Source organism: Phoca vitulina, unplaced genomic scaffold, assembly GCF_004348235.1.
Source record: "Phoca vitulina isolate PV1807 unplaced genomic scaffold, GSC_HSeal_1.0 scaffold88, whole genome shotgun sequence".
In the NCBI taxonomy this organism is placed as follows: domain Eukaryota; kingdom Metazoa; phylum Chordata; class Mammalia; order Carnivora; family Phocidae; genus Phoca; species Phoca vitulina.
The window spans coordinates 1,478,479-1,496,316 of record NW_022589791.1 but is presented as its reverse complement, the minus strand read 5'-3'; positions in this window follow the sequence as shown (position 1 = coordinate 1,496,316).

The following is a 17,838-nucleotide window of genomic DNA, read 5'->3' as shown; positions in this document are numbered from 1 at the left end:
GAAAGAAAGAAAGAAAGAAAGAAAGAAAGAAAGAAAGAAAGAAAGAAAGAAAGAAAGAAAGAAAGAAAGAGTGGGCTCCAGAATAGGGCTCTTTGAGCCCAGATCCCAGCTCAATCTTGCAGAAATTACTTAACAAAAAGTAAAATAAAATAATTTTAAAAATAAATTACTTAAGCATTCTGTGCCTCAGTTTCCTCATTTAGAGAGTGAGGATAATAATAAAAGTGCTTGAAATACCATTGATCTCACATATGGAATCTAAAACAAACAACAGCAAAACAAGTTCACAGATACAGAGAACAGATTGATGATTGCCAGAGGCAGAGGTGGGAGGTGAGCAAAATGAGAGAAGGGGGTCAAAACATCCAGTTATGAAATAAATCAAAGGAATGTAATGTACATCCTGGTAACTATAGTTAATAATATGGTATTGCATATTTGAAAGTTTCTAAGAAAGTAAATCTTAGAAGTTCTCATCACAAGAAAAAAATTTTTTAATTGTGTATGGTGACAGATGTTAACTAGACTTATTGTGATGATTTCACAATGTATACTAATATGAAATCATTATGTTTTACACCCAAAACTAATATAATGTTATATGTCAGTTATACCTGAATGAAAAAAATAATGAAAGTGTTTGGCATATCCAAATAAAAGGAGAAAATTTGGTCAGTTATCAAATAGGGGCTGGTTTGGTTTCTACAGACAAAATATCCAGATAGTTGGCTGAAATGTTTAGATCCCATCCAAAAGTTGACATTTTCATACTTGGCCTTAATCCAATTGTACAATCAGGGACCACTTTAAAAATCTCATAGGCTAAAGATTCTCTTTCCAAAAATGTCCCTATTTCTGGAGATTTCTGACTCCTAAATCTAGAGAGAGAACTCCTTTTTAAAATGGGTTTTCTTTATTACTGACACTAAAATTGTCTTTTGGGACATATGTTTGGTTTAGTTGTCTCAGTAACTGTACTATACCCATACTTATTACTTATTCTAAGTGATACAATTCTCTACCTAACACTCAACAAATTACAAGGAACATACAATGTAGAAATAAAAAGGAATGGTAGTACTGCACATTGGGAAAGATAGAGAAGTACTTGAAATGTTATCCATATGGAAACTTCCAAAAATTAGACCACAGAAGAAAGTGTTGAATATTTTATCCACAAGTATGCCTCAATTTTCAAAGATATTCGGGAACAACTACCCAAATATTATTTCTCCTAAACTGAATTCATTCACAAAGCATTTGATTTTTCAATGGTGTACTCAAATTACATACAGTTGAGTATTTAACATTTGATCATTTCAAGATGGTGGTAAGTTTTTATATCAGTTTGGCAGTCACCAGAGACTTAATCGAAGTCACCAGAGAAATCTATGAAGTCATTTCTTAGTACATAAAAAGTACCAGCAAAGTCCATATGACATTCCTGGATAACTCCCGAATTTACCATACTGAAATGCTTCACAGTCTGATAAGATACAGATGATATTGACTCCTGAGCAAGTATACTAATGATAACTTTGATAAATGAAGTTTAAAAAAACACTTTTATAACATATCTTGAATAAATGAATCCAAGCACCATACACATCATATGTTTTAATATGTATTATCTTCTCCTTTTGAGGTCTCAAATGAAAAGTGTTGGAACTCATAGATCAGAGAGTAATTCCTTTAGAGGAGTTTATACAACATTTATACATATACATCTGTAAACTTTAGATCACCCAGGAATAGTCACACATCAAATAACGTCTTTTGGAACATGAATTTTTTTAATTCACTTGGTATAAATATTACAGGTGGAATGCACATTTTAAGACAGTGGCCTGAGCCTTTTTCTCTTTTTTATGAGAGACACATTGAAATCTACTTAGAAGTACATAAAAGCAAATGCCCTTTTGAAAACATTTATTGATTATCAGGGTGTTTCAGGACAGAAGGTGAACAAATCATATTTATGGGTATCTTATGAAACATCACTTTGCTGTGTCCCTCCTTTTCCCAGCACTTGTTTAGTATCATCAAGTCTTATTAATTGGGTTTATTCCCCCTACTCAGGGAAGAGGGAGATGGAAGATCATATTTAATGGTTGGGCCTCATCTAGAATTTGCCTGCAAAAGGCTAGTGCAACTTGAGCTGATTACAAATACAGGTTCAAGGTCCCAACACTTGATCTTGCTGATTTTAGCAACTTTCAAAAATTGTTTTGAATGGGTTTATTCTTTTATCAAAAGAAGCTACTCCTTTTCTGAAACAAAGACCTGAATTTATCGCTTGCTGTAAGAAGAGCTGTACGTACAAGTTACAGTCCTACTGAACAAAGCAAACTGGTGATCTTCTCTAAGGTTTGGGGAAGCATGGAGTGGAGGGTTTGGGAGACTCAGAAATTGAAATGTTTGGGGATTGGTTGATCTTTGGCCATGAAGGATTTGATGATGGACAAAGGCTGTTCGGATTAGGGGCTTGCAAAGTAAGAGTACTGACATGAAGCTGTCACTGATTGGAAAGAGTTTAAGATCAATTTCAGAGGTCACTAATTCATAGCTTTGGACTATGACTGAAGAACACACCGTCTTTTCCTTTATTGAATTTGGAGAATAGGAGCTCTTTATTCTTACTATGTAGGTTTCACTTCAAATGTTACATGGTATTTCCATAACGGCCCTTTGTAATACCAAGATGTTTTAAAACATGTTTTATATGTGAAAAGAGAAAAATAGAGCAAGTGGTATGATGAATCCCTGTATACCTATCACCTGGTTTCAACAGGTACCTACATTCTGTCCTACTTGGTTCATTTGAATCCCTTTCCCAACTTTTTGTTGGAGTATTCTAAATTAAATCACAAATACAATGCCATTCCCAGAAATATTTCTATATATACCTCTAACACCTAAGGGCTTTAAAAATATAATTAGAACACCATTGTCATACTCCACAAAATTGACAATAGTTCCTTCATAATCAGCCAATGTTCAAATTTCCTGGTTGTCTAAAAATGTCTTTTTACAGTTCGTTGGTTTAAATCAGAATCCAAGTAAGAATACACATTACACTTGATTGTTATATCTCTTAAGTCTTTTAAAATCTGTAAGAGTCTCTCCTCCTTTTATTTATCTGTTGAAGAAATTGGATCCAAATTGTCCAAAAGGAAGTTTCCTCGTTCGTACTGTATTATTTACCATATTCTTCTACCTCCCATAATTTTGCAAATCCATGGTTAGATTTAAATGCTTGGTTATATTTGGGGGTCAGTGTTCTATTTATTTTTTTTTTTTTTTAAGATTTTATTTATTTATTTGACAGAGAGAGACACAGTGAGAGAGGGAACACGAGCAGGGGGAGTGGGAGAGGGAGAAGCAGGCTTCCCGCTGAGCAGGGAGCCCGATGCGGGGCTCGATCCCAGGACCCTGAGATCATGACCTGAGCCGAAGGCAGACGCTTAACGACTGAGCCACCCAGGCGCCTCGGGGATCAGTGTTTTAGACAAGAATAGTCCATAGGTGGTTCTAGGTACTTTTTTTCTTTTTTTTTTAATTGAAGTGTAATTAACATACAGTATTATATTAGTTTCAGGTGTACAATATAATAACTCAATGATTTTATACATTGCTCAGTACTCATCAAGATAAGTGTACTCTTAATCCCCTTTATCTATTTTATCCACCTTTCCTCTGATAACCACCACAGAGTCTAGTTTTCTGTCTCTTATTTTCTTTGTTTGTTTGTTTTGTCTCTTAAACTTCACATTTGAGTGAAATCATATGGTATTTATCTTTTTCTGAATGACTTATTTCACTTAGTATTATACCCTCTAGGTCCATCCATGTTGTTGCAAATGGCAAGGTCTCATTCTTTTTAATGGCTCAGTAATATTCCATATTATATATATTATATATATATATATATATGGCAAGGTCTCATTCTTTTTAATGGCTCAGTAATATTCCATATTATATATAAACATAAACATATATAACCTTTTCTTTATCCATTTATGTATCTATAGACACTTGGTTAGCTTCCATATCTTGGCTATAGTAAGTAATGCTGCAATAAACATAGGGGTGCATATATCTTTTTGAATTAGTTTTTTCATTTTCTTTGGGTAAATGCCCAGTAGTGGAATTACTGGATCATATGGTAATTCTATTTTTAACTTTTTGAGAAACCTCTATACTGTTTTCCACAGTGGCTGCACCAGTTTGTGTTCCCATCAACAGTGCATGAGGGTTCCTTTTTCTCCACATCCTTGCCAACACTTGTTGTTTCTGATTTTAGCCATTCTGATATGTGTGAGATGGTATCTCATTGTGATTTTGATTTGCATTTCTCTGATGACGAGTGACATTGAACATCTTTTCATATATCTGTTGACCATCTGTATGTCTTCTTTGGAAAATTATCTATTCAGGTCCTCTGCCCACATTTTAAACAGTTTTTTTTTTTTTTTTTTTTGGTGTTGAGTTGTTTAAATTCTTTATATATTTTGGATACTAAACCCTTATTGCATATATCATTTGCAAATATCTTCTCCCATTCAGTAGGTTGCCTTTTTGTTTTGTTGATGTTTCCTTCACTGTGCAAAAACATTTTATTTTGGTGTAGTCTCAATAGTTTAATTTTGCTTTTGTTTCCCTTACCTGAGGAGACATAGCTAGAAAAATGTTTCTATGGTGATGTAAGAGAACTTATGGCCTATGTTTTCTTCTAGGAGTTTTAAGTCTTTAACCCTCTTGAGTTTATTTTCGTGTATGGTATAAGAAAATGGTCCAGGTTCATTCTTTTGCATGTAGCTGTCCAGTTTTCCCAACACTATTTGTTGAAGAAACTGTCTTTTCCCCACTGCATTTTCTTGCCTCATAGATTTGTCATAGATTAATTGACCATATAAGCATGGGATTATTTCTAGACACTCTTTTCTGTTCTTTTGATCTATGTGTCTATTTTTGTGCCAGGACCATACTGTTTTGATGACTATAGCTTTGTAGTAGATTTTGAAATCTGAGATTGTGGTACCTCCAGCTTTGTTCTCCTTTCTCAAGATGGCTTTGGTTATTCAGGGTCTTTTGTGATTTCATCCAAAATTTAACATTATTTGTTCTAGTTCTGTGGAAAATGTTGTTGGTATTTTGGTAGGGATTGCATTAAACCTGTAGACTGCTTTGGGTAGTATGGATATTTTAACAATATTGGTTCTTCCAATCCGGGAACATGTAATATCTTTTTATTTGTTTGTGTCATCTTCAATTTCTTTCATCAGTGTTTTATAGTTCTTGGTGTACGGGCCTTTCACCTGGGTTCTGGGTACCTCTTAATGCATTACATCAGAATGCACATAATATTTGTCTCTCCTAATTGTGGTGGTGCTAAGATACATAAGTGGGTTCAGGTGTCAGCCACTCTATCTATTATAAAATTTGTCCACCTATATATCATTTAATGGTTTTAGCTGCCATTGCTGATTGTTGGTTTGATCCATTCTTTCATTATAGTTACAATTTTTCTAATTCTATCAGTGATCTATTAGTGATTTTTTTCTAATTCTGTAAGTCCTTCTGCATTTACTCGTGGTAATTCTTCTCTAAAGAAGAAAATTCTTTTGTCAAATATTTGGTTACTTTGAAAGATAGTCCTTACAGGAAAGGCAAGGTAGACATTTAACTTTTTTTCTTATATGAATTTTCAAAATGAGTTGGTGTCCTAACAACCTCCAAAGGTGACCAATGACCTCTTCTTAAAGGCTCATTGTAACACATCGACCTTAGTATATTTCATGTGTTTCAGTCTTTTGTAGTTATCTTTTTGATGCTCAGATTACACAATTTTTGGCCAGTAAGAGACCCTTTACGTTGGCCCCTATGTCCTTTTTCCAATTTTCCTTCTGACAAGATCCCAGTAGATTTTGACAAATAACTTAAGATGCACCAACTCAGGTTGTATGTTTCCTGCCCCAAACCCAGAATCAACCTTTTCTTCTCCAGGGAAGAAATGGTTTTTAGAGTTCATAGTCTGAGTTCAAGGGATGCTCATTGTTACAGAGCTGTTCTTTCATTTGCAATCCTTTTTATTTAGTTGAAAATCATGGTTTCTAATAACACTAACAAAATGACTCATCTGCTTTATCCTACAATTTATGTATTACCAGTGGTAATGCAAAAATAAGATTACTAAATGTACTTTAAGATTTCTTTGTGGTTTGTTTTTATTCTTTGGATATATCTAACTAGGAATGTATGATCAAATATTATATTGTATTTTTTAAAGATTGTATTAATTTATTTGAGAGAGAGAGAGAGACAGAGCACAAGCTGGAGGGAGGGGCAGAGGGAGAAGGAGGAGAAGCAGACTCCTCACTGAGCAGAGAACCCAATGTGGGGGCTTGATCCCAGGACTCTGAGAACATGACCTGAGCCGAAGGAGGTTACTTAACAGATTGAGCCACCCAGGCACCTCTCAAATATTGTATTTTAAAATTTCTTGAAATGTGGCTATATTACCAACTTGCTGGAGTTTTTTTTATTTTTCCACATGTATTGAGATATAATTGACAAAAATTACATACAAAAACTGTATGTATTTAAGGTTACAACATGATGTTTGGATATACATACACATTGTTACAGGGCACACTGATGGCTACAATCAAGTTAATTAACATATCTATCACCTTACATAGGGATTGAAGTCCCCTACTATGAGTGTATTGCTGTCTGTTTCTCCTGTCAAATCTGTTTGCTTTATATCTGTATCTATTATCTATCTATATTTTAAGAGTTCCAATGTTGGGTGCATATGTATTCATAATTGTTACATCCTCTTGATGAATTGACCCCTTTACCATTATACATGACTTTCTTTGTCTCTTGTTAAAGTTTTTGACTTAAGGTCTATTTGTCTGATATAAAGATAGGTACTCCTGCTCTCTCTTGGTTATGTTTGCACGGGATATCTTTTTCCAACCCTTTGCTTTCAGCCTATCTATGCCCTTAACGCTAAAGTGAGTCTTTTGTAGGCACTATATAGCTGGATTTTTTTTTTAATCCATTGAGCTACTCTCTGTTTTTTGATTGGGGAATTTAATCCACTTACATTTTTCTTTTTAAGATTTTATTTATTTGACAGAGAGAGACACAGTGAGAGAGGGAACACAATCAGGGGGAGTGGGAGAGGGAGAAACAGGCTTCCTGCCGAGCAGGGAGCCCGATGTGGGGCTCAATCCCAGGACCCTGGGATCATGACCTGAGCCGAAGCAGACGCTTAACAACTGAGGCACCCAGGCGCCCCAATCCACTTACATTAAAGTAATTATTGTTAGGTAAGGACTTATTATTGCCATTTTGTCAATTATTTTCTGACTGTTTCATAGTCCCTTTATTCCTTTCTTCCTCTCTTGATGTCTTCCTTTGTGATGTGATGACTTTTTGGAGTGGTATGCTTTGCTTCCTTTCTCTTCATATTTTATGTATTTTTTTTTAATTTTTTAAGGTTTTATTTAGTTTTTTTTTAATTTATGTTGGCCATGAGGCTCACATGACATATGTTATCATTATAACATTTCATTTTAAGCTGGTAATAACTTCAATCACACACAAAAATGACACTTTCTTTTTTATTTTTTTTATTATGTTATGTTAATCACCATACATTACATCATTAGTTTTTGATGCAGTGTTCCATGATTCATTATTTGCGTATAACACCCAGTGCTCCATGCAGAATGTGCCCTCTTTAATACCCATCACCAGGCTAACCCATCCTCCCACCCCCTCCCCTAAAAATGACACTTTCATTTCACCTCCCTCCATACTTAATGTTATTGATGTCATAATTTACATCTTTTCATCTTGTGTATCCATTAACAAATTATTTTAGTTATAGTTACTTTTAATACTTTTGTCTTTTAACTTTTATGCTAGAGTTGAAAGCATTAGATTATTCTGTATTTGACTATATACTTACCTTCCCCAATGGGTTGTATACATTCATATGTTTTCATGTTGCTAATCACACCCTTCCATTCTTGCCTTGTTCCTTACTTAGTGGAAATCCTCTAGTGTTTTCCCAGTGATTAAGATGCAGGCTTTGGGCTGAGGTGTGTATCATGTCATCATATGAAAGTGTTCTCAATTCTTATGTTTTAATACAGATTGTTGATAAAATTTGTCAAATGTGTTTTTTGACCATTATGGGCGATGGTCACATGATTTTTATTCTTAGCTCTGTTCATATAATGAATTGTATTAATTCACACTAAGAAATTTGAGTCCTCTAGAAATAGCCACTTCTGAATATAAATCTTCTTGTCTTCAACTGGCAGAAAGAGAAACTAAGAGAGAGGAGAAATTTTTGAGCTGTTCAGTATCAGCAATCATGCTGAATTTTTGCTAAGTTTTTGGCTTATTTCCTAGATATGTAAGCAAAAAGAGAATTGCCTGGTTAAGTGTAACTCTATTTTAATGACTCCTTATAAAACATCATATCCCCCACTGCTGCCCTCACTCTCCCTTTGGCACATACACAATCGCACTCAACTTTTGAAAAACAATGGCTTAAAATCCCTGTGTCTTAGGAGACCTGTAACAAGTTAAAATGTTCCTCAGCCGGTATTGCAGTGCCTAAGTTAAGCCCCATTTCTCATCGAATAGCACAGACCCAGGATACGCGAGCATATACAAATTAAATGCAGACATGTTTCAGCTTGGGAATGCAATCCAATTCCAGAAGTGAGAGATCAGCTTTATTAACCAAGCCACCCACTATCCCAGGAAGACAGTGGGAATTAAAACCAGACTTTCCTGGTGTTATAAATTTGATTTCTGTCAGCAATGACAATTATCCTGTGAAAAATCGAACTTCTTCTTTTTATTTTCTCAGTCCCTAATGTCATAGTCAGAGAACTGAGTCCAACAAGGTGTTCCAAGTTCCCTTTCAGGTGAGGAAATGAAATAAAAGGCTGAATATCCTAATGTCTGAGATTCCATTTCTTCATTGTTGGAGGGAAAAGCCTCTCAGAATTCAAGAAGGAAGAAGTGGTGTTACCATGTTACCAAGACTTCATCCCTAATCACTTAGCTTCTCAGAAAACATATTTAGGGCAGGTCTTACTGGCAGTCAGCCTCTGTCTTTAATCCTCATCAAGACAGAAGAGGAGATTAAATGGTCAGACATGTGCTGGATAACTCTTATTTATATCATTAAATTAACTAAGATGACTTCTGTGAAATGCGCAACCAGCTTTGCACATACTCTCCCTTTATAAACACACACACACACACACACACCCCTCTGAGTCATGAATGAGAGGAAGTGATGTCAATCTGAGCCAACCCTGAAGTTCTCTTCATATCCTTTGTCAGAATGAAGCTCCTCCTTTGACTCTCTTTGTATCTGAGGGTTGGAAGGGTACCTGAATGTATTTTGGTTTTATCATTCTCCTACCCCAAATTACAATCTTTTGAAGTGAGACTGGGAAAAAGAAGATAAAATTATTCAAATGTCATAAGTGACTGTGTCCCTAACAAGCTTCACAGGGACAGAGACCTTCTCCTCCATCAGCATCCCCCTCTCTGCCCCTGACCTCCACCATCTCCATCAGTACTACCCCTTACCACCTGCACCTGCTCTTGTCTCTTCTTGCCCCCCCACCAGAGGCAGACATGACCTGGGCTCTAAGGACTGAGAGGAATAATGACCCAGGGGTCTAAGTTGTCAGAGGTGAGCAGAACAATCACTATTGCGTGCACCAAAATGATAATATTGTCATTTCAAGAGACACGGAGGCATTTTCAGGGTAAACTTAAAAAAAAAAATCCTAGGGTCCATTCCAAAAGATCCTAGGTGGCTGCGTGAACTGTCAGATTCTTGCCCCTGTACACCAACTTTGCCTTTTTACTGTCTATTTATATTATGCTTAACACATACCTTTTGCATTGCCATCTGGGGCCACTTCCTCTTATCATGTCTTCTTTGGTGGAGATGGAGACCAGCTGGTGACCCACATTCTTCATTGAGACCTCTCTGTTAAAGATGCTTTTCGTTGAATACAAACAGACTGTCTTCAAGATTTCTAGCCTACAAAGACACTCTAAAGACAGTAATGAATGTGGCTTCTCCACGTTATTTTAGGAATGTTTCGTTTCTCTGACTTTGGACATGAGGATCTCTATCTCTCAAGACCTTCATTGGGATGAGAACCACAGGGATTGGAGGAAAATAGCAAGTAAAAAAAGATGTCCTCAACCACCCTTAGTAAGTGATCAAGCCGATCTGTTCCATGGCAGAGCCCTCTATGGTACTATGTGGGACCATGGTGATTTTATAAAAGATGGATCCACTTGAGCTTGTCACCAGCGGGCAGTGTAGATAATCTCTTAACACCACACAAGCATGGAGACACCTCCTGACCTATTGAAATACTTTTCTCCTTAACCTTTCTCTTCTTACCTACCTCCATGGCTCTGCCACTGCCCACACCAACCTTTCCCTTATTTGTCAGCCAGTCTGTGGGCCCAGAGTGGGCCCATTCACCAGGGAAATACATTATGGTTTAGGTACCAAACTTCAATACACCCTCCAAGAAATCCCCTCTGAATGGTCTTACTTCCAAGAATGTTTCCATGTCTAGTACTAATACGCTCCCCAATTTGAAACTTCACAAATGAAAAGCCCATTTTAAACACAAAACAGATGGGAATTTTCTCAAAATCTGGTCAGCCAGAATTTCTGGTTCACTCGTGGCTCATTAACTTCATCCTCCAAAGGATTATCCAGGGCACTGATGAAAACAATGGGCCTTCTCTGCCTATGTTCCCCCTATGTCTGGCCTTTGTACCATTTGATCCCATTGTCCTCGTTCTCAATGACAGACTGAGGGTCCAGCAAGGGAAAGTGTGGCTTCTAGAAGCACAAAGGAAACCAGGCCCCTTGATAGGGAGATCAGCAGCCATAGGGAAAGATTTGAGAAAACCCAGAGGGAAAGCGGCAGAATGGGTTTGCAGAATCTCGGGAGGATTTGATTGTGGTGGAGCTGGGTTTCTGGGTGTGCCTGTTTAAAGCTTAGATTTGAGGGCAGTGGCCCTGTAGGGACTGGAATGGGAGAAGCCATTCTACACGTCTCTCCTCTGTCGGTCACTAGCTGTGTAGCCCAGAGCAAGTTACTTAATTGCCGTGTGCCTCGGCTTTCTCATCTCTGGGGCTGATAACAGCACTTCCTAATGCTACGAAGATAAATATTAAGAGAGGTAATGCATACAAAGTTCTTCAGACAGTGCCTGGCACAGAATGAACGTGAAGGAAATAAATATCTCAAATTTAGACTCCAGAGGAAGAGGTAGCTCTCTGTGCAGAGGGGAATTGTCTGGATACGTTTTCAACTTTTCAGCATAGCATTTCTCAAATCTTTGTATTTCTCAGAAAAGTGGAATAAAATTGAGACTAAATCATTAGAAGAGGGGGTGCCTGGGTGACTCAGTCAGTTAAGCGTCTGACTCTAGGTTTTGGCTCACATCATGATCTCAGGGTCGTAAGATCAAGCCCCGCGTCAGGCTCTGTGCTCAGCACAGAGTCTGCTTAAGATTCTCTCTCCCTCTCCCTCAGCCCCTCCCTCCATCTTAAATAAATAAATAAATAAATAAATAAATAAATAAATAAATCATTAGAAGAGGAAAGGAAAAGGAAATGCTGAATAAAGGAAATGTAGGGAAAGTTGCAAAGATTGCCTTAGCACTTCCTCACAGTACATAATGTGGGACCAAGATGTGTTCAAGGTTAAGGAAATCAGGAATATAGCCATTAAAGGGCTTGCCTTGGAGTAGGTTTAATTTTGTATTTTGTTCACTGCTGTACCCTCAAGTGCTATAAACAGTGCCTAACACGGTGCACGATAAACATCTGTTGAATGATTAGACTTTTGACTATTTTCCCTCCCTCACCCTATTCTCTTGTGACTGATTTCTATTTCAAAAATGAGTAGCGAGCTATAGTGAGCAAGGCTCAGGGCAGAGGGTGGAACCATCGTAGCTCCTTTCCTGTCCCTAACCTCAAGCCCTCAGGCAAGACCACCAGAATCTTTCTCCTGGATTCTGCAAGAGCCTCCTAACTGCCCTCTGTGTGCCCATTCTTGTTCCTTCCAGTACATTCTCTATGGGTGGCCAAATAATTCTAAAAATCCATATCTGATCACATTACATCACCACTTAAAACCTTTAGTGGTTCCCTATTGTCATTAGCATAAAATTCCATATCTTTAAAATATTTGGTAAGGTCCTCAATGATCTTGGTCTCCCTCTCCTGCTAACTAGCTTCCCCTCAGCTCCTGGCATGTCCCAAGCTCCATCTGGCTCTAGGCCTTTCCTATTGCTGCTCCTTCCACCAGAACACGTTTCTCTCTCTCTGCCCTAAATAATTCCTATGGACTTCAGTGCCTCTTGTACAGGGAAGCTTACTATGAATTATCACCTTTTCAGGTTGGATCTCCTATTTTATGTTCTCATTGGACCCTGCACATCTTCATGTTCACAGCTGCCACGTGGTAATTAACAAATTACATAGTAACAGGTCTAATGTGGCTTCCTCTCTGGGTGTAAGCTCCATGCCGGCAGGGACCACGACCATCCGTGGAGTTTCAAGGTTTAGCTTCAGCACTTAGCACAGAACCAAGCATATGCTCAACAGGCGCTCAATCAATATTTGCTGAATGAAAAATGAATTAATGAATTAATGCATAAATGTGTGCATCTGGCAAGCCAAAAGCCTTCTCATGTTCAGAAAGTTCAGGCTGGGAAAATCCAGTGTCACTCAATTAACTAATTAACTTAATCATGTGGTATATATAAAGGATAACACGAGACTACCTATTCATTCACGTAGATTGTCTGACTTCCCTACTGATAGCTATTTGTGGGTTCACCAGAGGGAAATGCCACAGATGATTCAGCAAACAGAATCGCCATCCATTCATTCACCATCCATTCATATCCTCCCTGAACTTCATGTTCGCAGATGCTTGAAAAGCACAAGGACATTTTGGCTTGATAATTATTTTTTTTTTCTACAGAAAATATATAATATCCATGAAAGGGAACCGATATCAAGATTCCATGTGCTTCAAAGCCAGTTTGCAGGTGGAAAGCAAGCCGATTAAAAATTGGGGGTTACTGATACCAACCATGAAGATTAAGTCTCCAAAATTTCAGTAAAGAAAGCTAAATGCTGACCATTCTGGCTGCCAGGAACTGGCTGGGAAGTGTTTGCATGTGCGAATACAGGGACACACTGGGGCGATGGCCTGCCCCGGGCTGACCTCCAAAGCCCCTTCAGGCGCTACGAGAGTCCTCCCATGCGGTGGTCCAGGCCATGAGGGAAACAGCTCCGCTGCGTTTCCGGGCAGGGCTGGAGGGAACCAGAGTCATTCCCGCATTGAACCCCACGACCCACCCCTATGGCATCCCATGCTGGTTTATAATCTGGGTGATGACAACAAATGCTCCAATCAGACTTGGCCTCTGTGGCTTTGCTTCCTGGGCTCACCTGGCCGGAGGGGCTGCGTCCTGCCGAAGAAGGAGCACGGCCGGCTCTGCCCCCATGCCTTTGCCTCCGTTTCCATCTGTGAAAATGCGGGCAGAGTGACGACTACGCAATCCCCACGGCAGCTCCTCAGTTTGGGCCAAAGAGGCACGCTGAGGCTGGAGACCCTTGAGAGCCAGTGCGTGGAGTCGCCGAGGAGACGGCAAGAACCGGTGCGGGCACTGCACCCCAGGAGAGGCACAGCGGCAGAGGGGCGGGGTCGCTGCTCCCCCAGCCGCGCATGCGCCTCCTGTCTGCGCGCCGCGCCGCCCTGGGCTCTGCGCTCACTTTCCCCGCAGCACATCTGCTCCTGCCGTGGAGTTTCTAACTGTTCGCTGGCTCCCGCTGGAACGCTTTCCACTACTTCCAGGAGCTTGGCAAAAAACATTATTTCCGGGGAAAAGACACGTATTTATGTACAGGGAATGCCTAATTACCCCAAACTAGAGTACTGAGAAATTTCAAATGAACAGGTGGATTTTTTTTCCCCTCTGAGCTCTACTTTTATAAAACCAAAAGAGGAATGATAACTGAACAGATTGCTACGAAGGGTGGATTCTGTACAACAGCAGATTTCCCAGTTTCCCATGCTTACTTTATCTGCAGCGTGAGGTTCCTAAGGGCGCCCTGGAGCACCGTGGGCATGCAAGGGCCTTCTGAATCATTAGGTGAGGGAAAAGTCGTTTTCAGTGCAAGTTACAAAGTATTGCATTTCCTTGAAAGTCTTTGAAATTGGCAAGTGCTGCATGGTATGGATAGGAATTCTCAATTAATAAAATATTTGAATATTTGAATAACCAGAACATTCCATTACCGGACCATTTTAGAGAAGCAGACCTTCATCCATCTGTAGAGAGCACACGATGCACAGAACAAAAACCTGAGTGAAACTATTGATTTATTTTAGGCAGAAGAGTAATATCTCCAAGTATGATGTATATCAAATCAATTTGTAACTTTAGCCATCCACTACCTTTATGTTCTTGCAGAGGTAGAGGGGCTTAGTTCTTGCATTTCCTCAATAAAATCGCCCTTGATGTTCTGGAATGAGGTTTCTACAAATCTAATATATTGCTCCTGAAATAGCCTATTAAAAATGATGACTTGTTCTAATCCACTGCACTTTCTGGCAGGGAATGTGATTATAATCAGTAGAGCAAAGGTCAATAAGAATGAATGGCATCTGTTCCCAAGGCATCTCTGAGAAAGTTTGCAAAACCAGATAAGAATTTAATATAGGAATTTTTTGTCCGCCTAATCAAATTTAGATGCCCCAATGCTGTCTGGAATTTGGACTGTAGATTATAATCTGCAGGTGGCTATAAATGAGGCATGTGTCTTGGAAAGAAGTTCCCCAAACAGGGGGGAAAAAGATTATTTTTTGGATGGTTCACAGGTTCTTGTCAGAGACCTGCTTCTTGACAAAATTTATTGTATTTATCCTCATGATCTGTGGGTGAAAACTTCGGCAGGGCTCAGTTAAGCATTTCTCCTGTTCTTTGTGGCACGGACAAGGAACATGAGGTGAGTCTCCATGGAGGAGACGGGGCTGGAGGGTCCAAGATGGCTTCACACACATTACATAGATTGCTGGCACTTTGGCAGGAGAACCAGGAAGCGTGGGCTTAGCTGAGCCACTCTCCTTCTCCACATGGTGTCCAAGCATCTCTACATAGTCTCTCCCGTGGTACTTGGACTTCTGATATGGCAGCTCAGGGCCGTAAGAAAGAGTGGAAGCGCCAGGCCTCCAAGATATGGGCCTGAAAATTGGCACGGTGTCACCTCCACTGTACTCGATTCATTAACATCGTCACAGAGACTGCCCAGGTTCACCGAGAGGAGACCGAGACTCCACCTCTCATTACAAATGTCCAGGAATGTTCGGCCATCCTTAACCTGCTCAAGGGGATTGAAGGGGAAAGACCCATAATTAGAGTTTGAGGATCTCTTCAGGCAAGCAATGAACAATATCCAAAGAGCCTTATAGCAGTAAAATCCCCCATGTACATAATTTTCTATTCTGCTTCTGCTTACAACGTGATTACTTAGAATAGCTCTTTCATCTGGCCGGAGATGTGGCCCAGCAACTGAGCCCCAAAATGTAACCTGTGCTAGGAGCCTCATCTCTGATACCCTCATATTCTTTTCCATTTGAAAAACAAAAGAACTTACATAGATAGTTCTCTTATCTTTGAATATTGCTTCCTCAATTATGTTTAAAGTGCTCAGAAAATTCACTGGAAAAAAAAATTCTATTTCTGTATGCACTGTCCAAGCTGAAACGGTCTTTAGTTCACTCTAAGCTGGGAACAGTTTTCCATTCTGGGTACAAAGGAAAAGGAACAGACCCATAATTTGTAGCTCTCCCACCCCTGGTTGGAAGGCTCCCCAATATATTATTGTTGTGGTGGCCAAGGCATAAAATGGTGAATTAAGGGTCAAGTTTCAACTAAACTTTACTACTTCCTGACTCCCCTCTTCCCCTTTGACATTCTTCCAATGTTTGTGACTAGAATATGGGCGGGGGGGGGTTGCATGTCTTTGAGAAATTCCTTTTTAAAATTCCACTGCAGGTCCAGGCCCAGAAAGAAAATTTTCAGATAAAGAAATCAAAGCTGATGAGAAGTCACGTTTCTACCCTGCATCATCAACTTCACTGGGCCTGAAGTCAGAGGTCCTCTGGTTCAGACGCCTGTCTCCAGAACGTTGTGCTCTAAACATGTGCTGGACCTCAGGGCCCCAGCAGAGCTATGAATTAATAATACTGTAAAAGGATTCTTCTCCTATGGTAACTTCCTAATGGCTTTAAGTGTTTTTAGATCATTAAATTCTTGACAAAAAAAAAAAAAATTGGGGTGGGGGAATTAGAGGAGAAAGAAGGAACACAGAAGGTAACTTTTAGCCAAAAATGTTAAGAAACACTGTCATTTGAGCATAAATCATCTCTAAGATGGGAATGTAAAGTCATTTGTATTGGTTGATTTACAAAGATCTGATGAACACACAACATTTCGGGAACACATCTATTGCAAAAGCAAGTCCGCCGCTGATGGTGAGTGTGCATGTCTGTCCACTTACATTTGGGTTTCTGCAAAGGAGCAGTGAGATTTGGATGTGTTTCCTGGGTGATCGAGAAATCATTATATTCTGAGCAGCTCTCCCAGGGACATGAACTCTGCAAGGGCACAGAGGCCATATTTCAGTCCCAGGGCATGTGACCGGCATGAGATGTAGTGGTGACAAGCTCAGAGGTGACACGAACATTGGGCTGTGTCAATCCCTGCCCAGCAATCAACGTGCAAGGAACCCCAGGCACCAGTCAGACTCACAGAACTCTCTTGACCAGAGCACTGAAACTTCTAGTTCACCCCACTCCCACCCCACCCTTGCCCTGTGGGCAGGTCAGGCTGAAGAAGCTTTCTTTTGGTTGTGCTCAACATCTTTATGGTTAAGAACAACCTAGATCCCAGAGAAAGTTTTAAAGAATTGACTTTCAGTTGGCTCTCCCATTCTCCTAACACGTTTTCCCTTCCTGATTTCCATAGCATCATGGCTAACTGTGGAGACCCAGAATTCCTTCTCTAGGAGGGCTCGCAAAAGCTATTGCTCACCAGGCTTTGTTCGAGGCATGTCACACTAAAAATCCCTCTGATCACATTCAGCGTTGTTGACAGCCCTCCTGTGTCGCTTTTTTCCACAGCTTAAAGGTGCCTCACTTTTCTGGTTGCTTCCTGCCCCTCTGCTGCGGCCGCTTTGCTGTGTCAGCTTCCTCTGCCATGTTTTTAGTGTTGGAATTTCCCCAAAGTTCCAGGTTACGGTGACTTCTCCCTCCAGACAATCTCCCAGGCATATACCAACAGAAAATACACAAATGACTCACAAACTCATCAGAAGCCTTGGCCTCTACTCTGAACTCCAGACCCACATATCTAACTGCCTACTTGATAAATCCACTTGAGTATCTCAAAAATACTTTCAACTCACTATGTGTCAAATCAAACTTACATTTCTTCCCTAAACCTTGTGCTCTTTCAGTGCTTCCTACCTCTATAGATGAACCCAGTATGTAAGCCAGAAACTTCAGTGGTTATTTTGAAACCCCCTCGCCTTGTTTCCCAAATCCAGACCACCTCTTAGTAGGTCAACTTTTCCTCCCAAATATCTCTGGAATTTTGCCATTGTCTCTCTCTGCCCTGTTCATTTACCACTTAGGCCCATTTATTCTCTTGTCCATGTGCAACCAGGGTGAC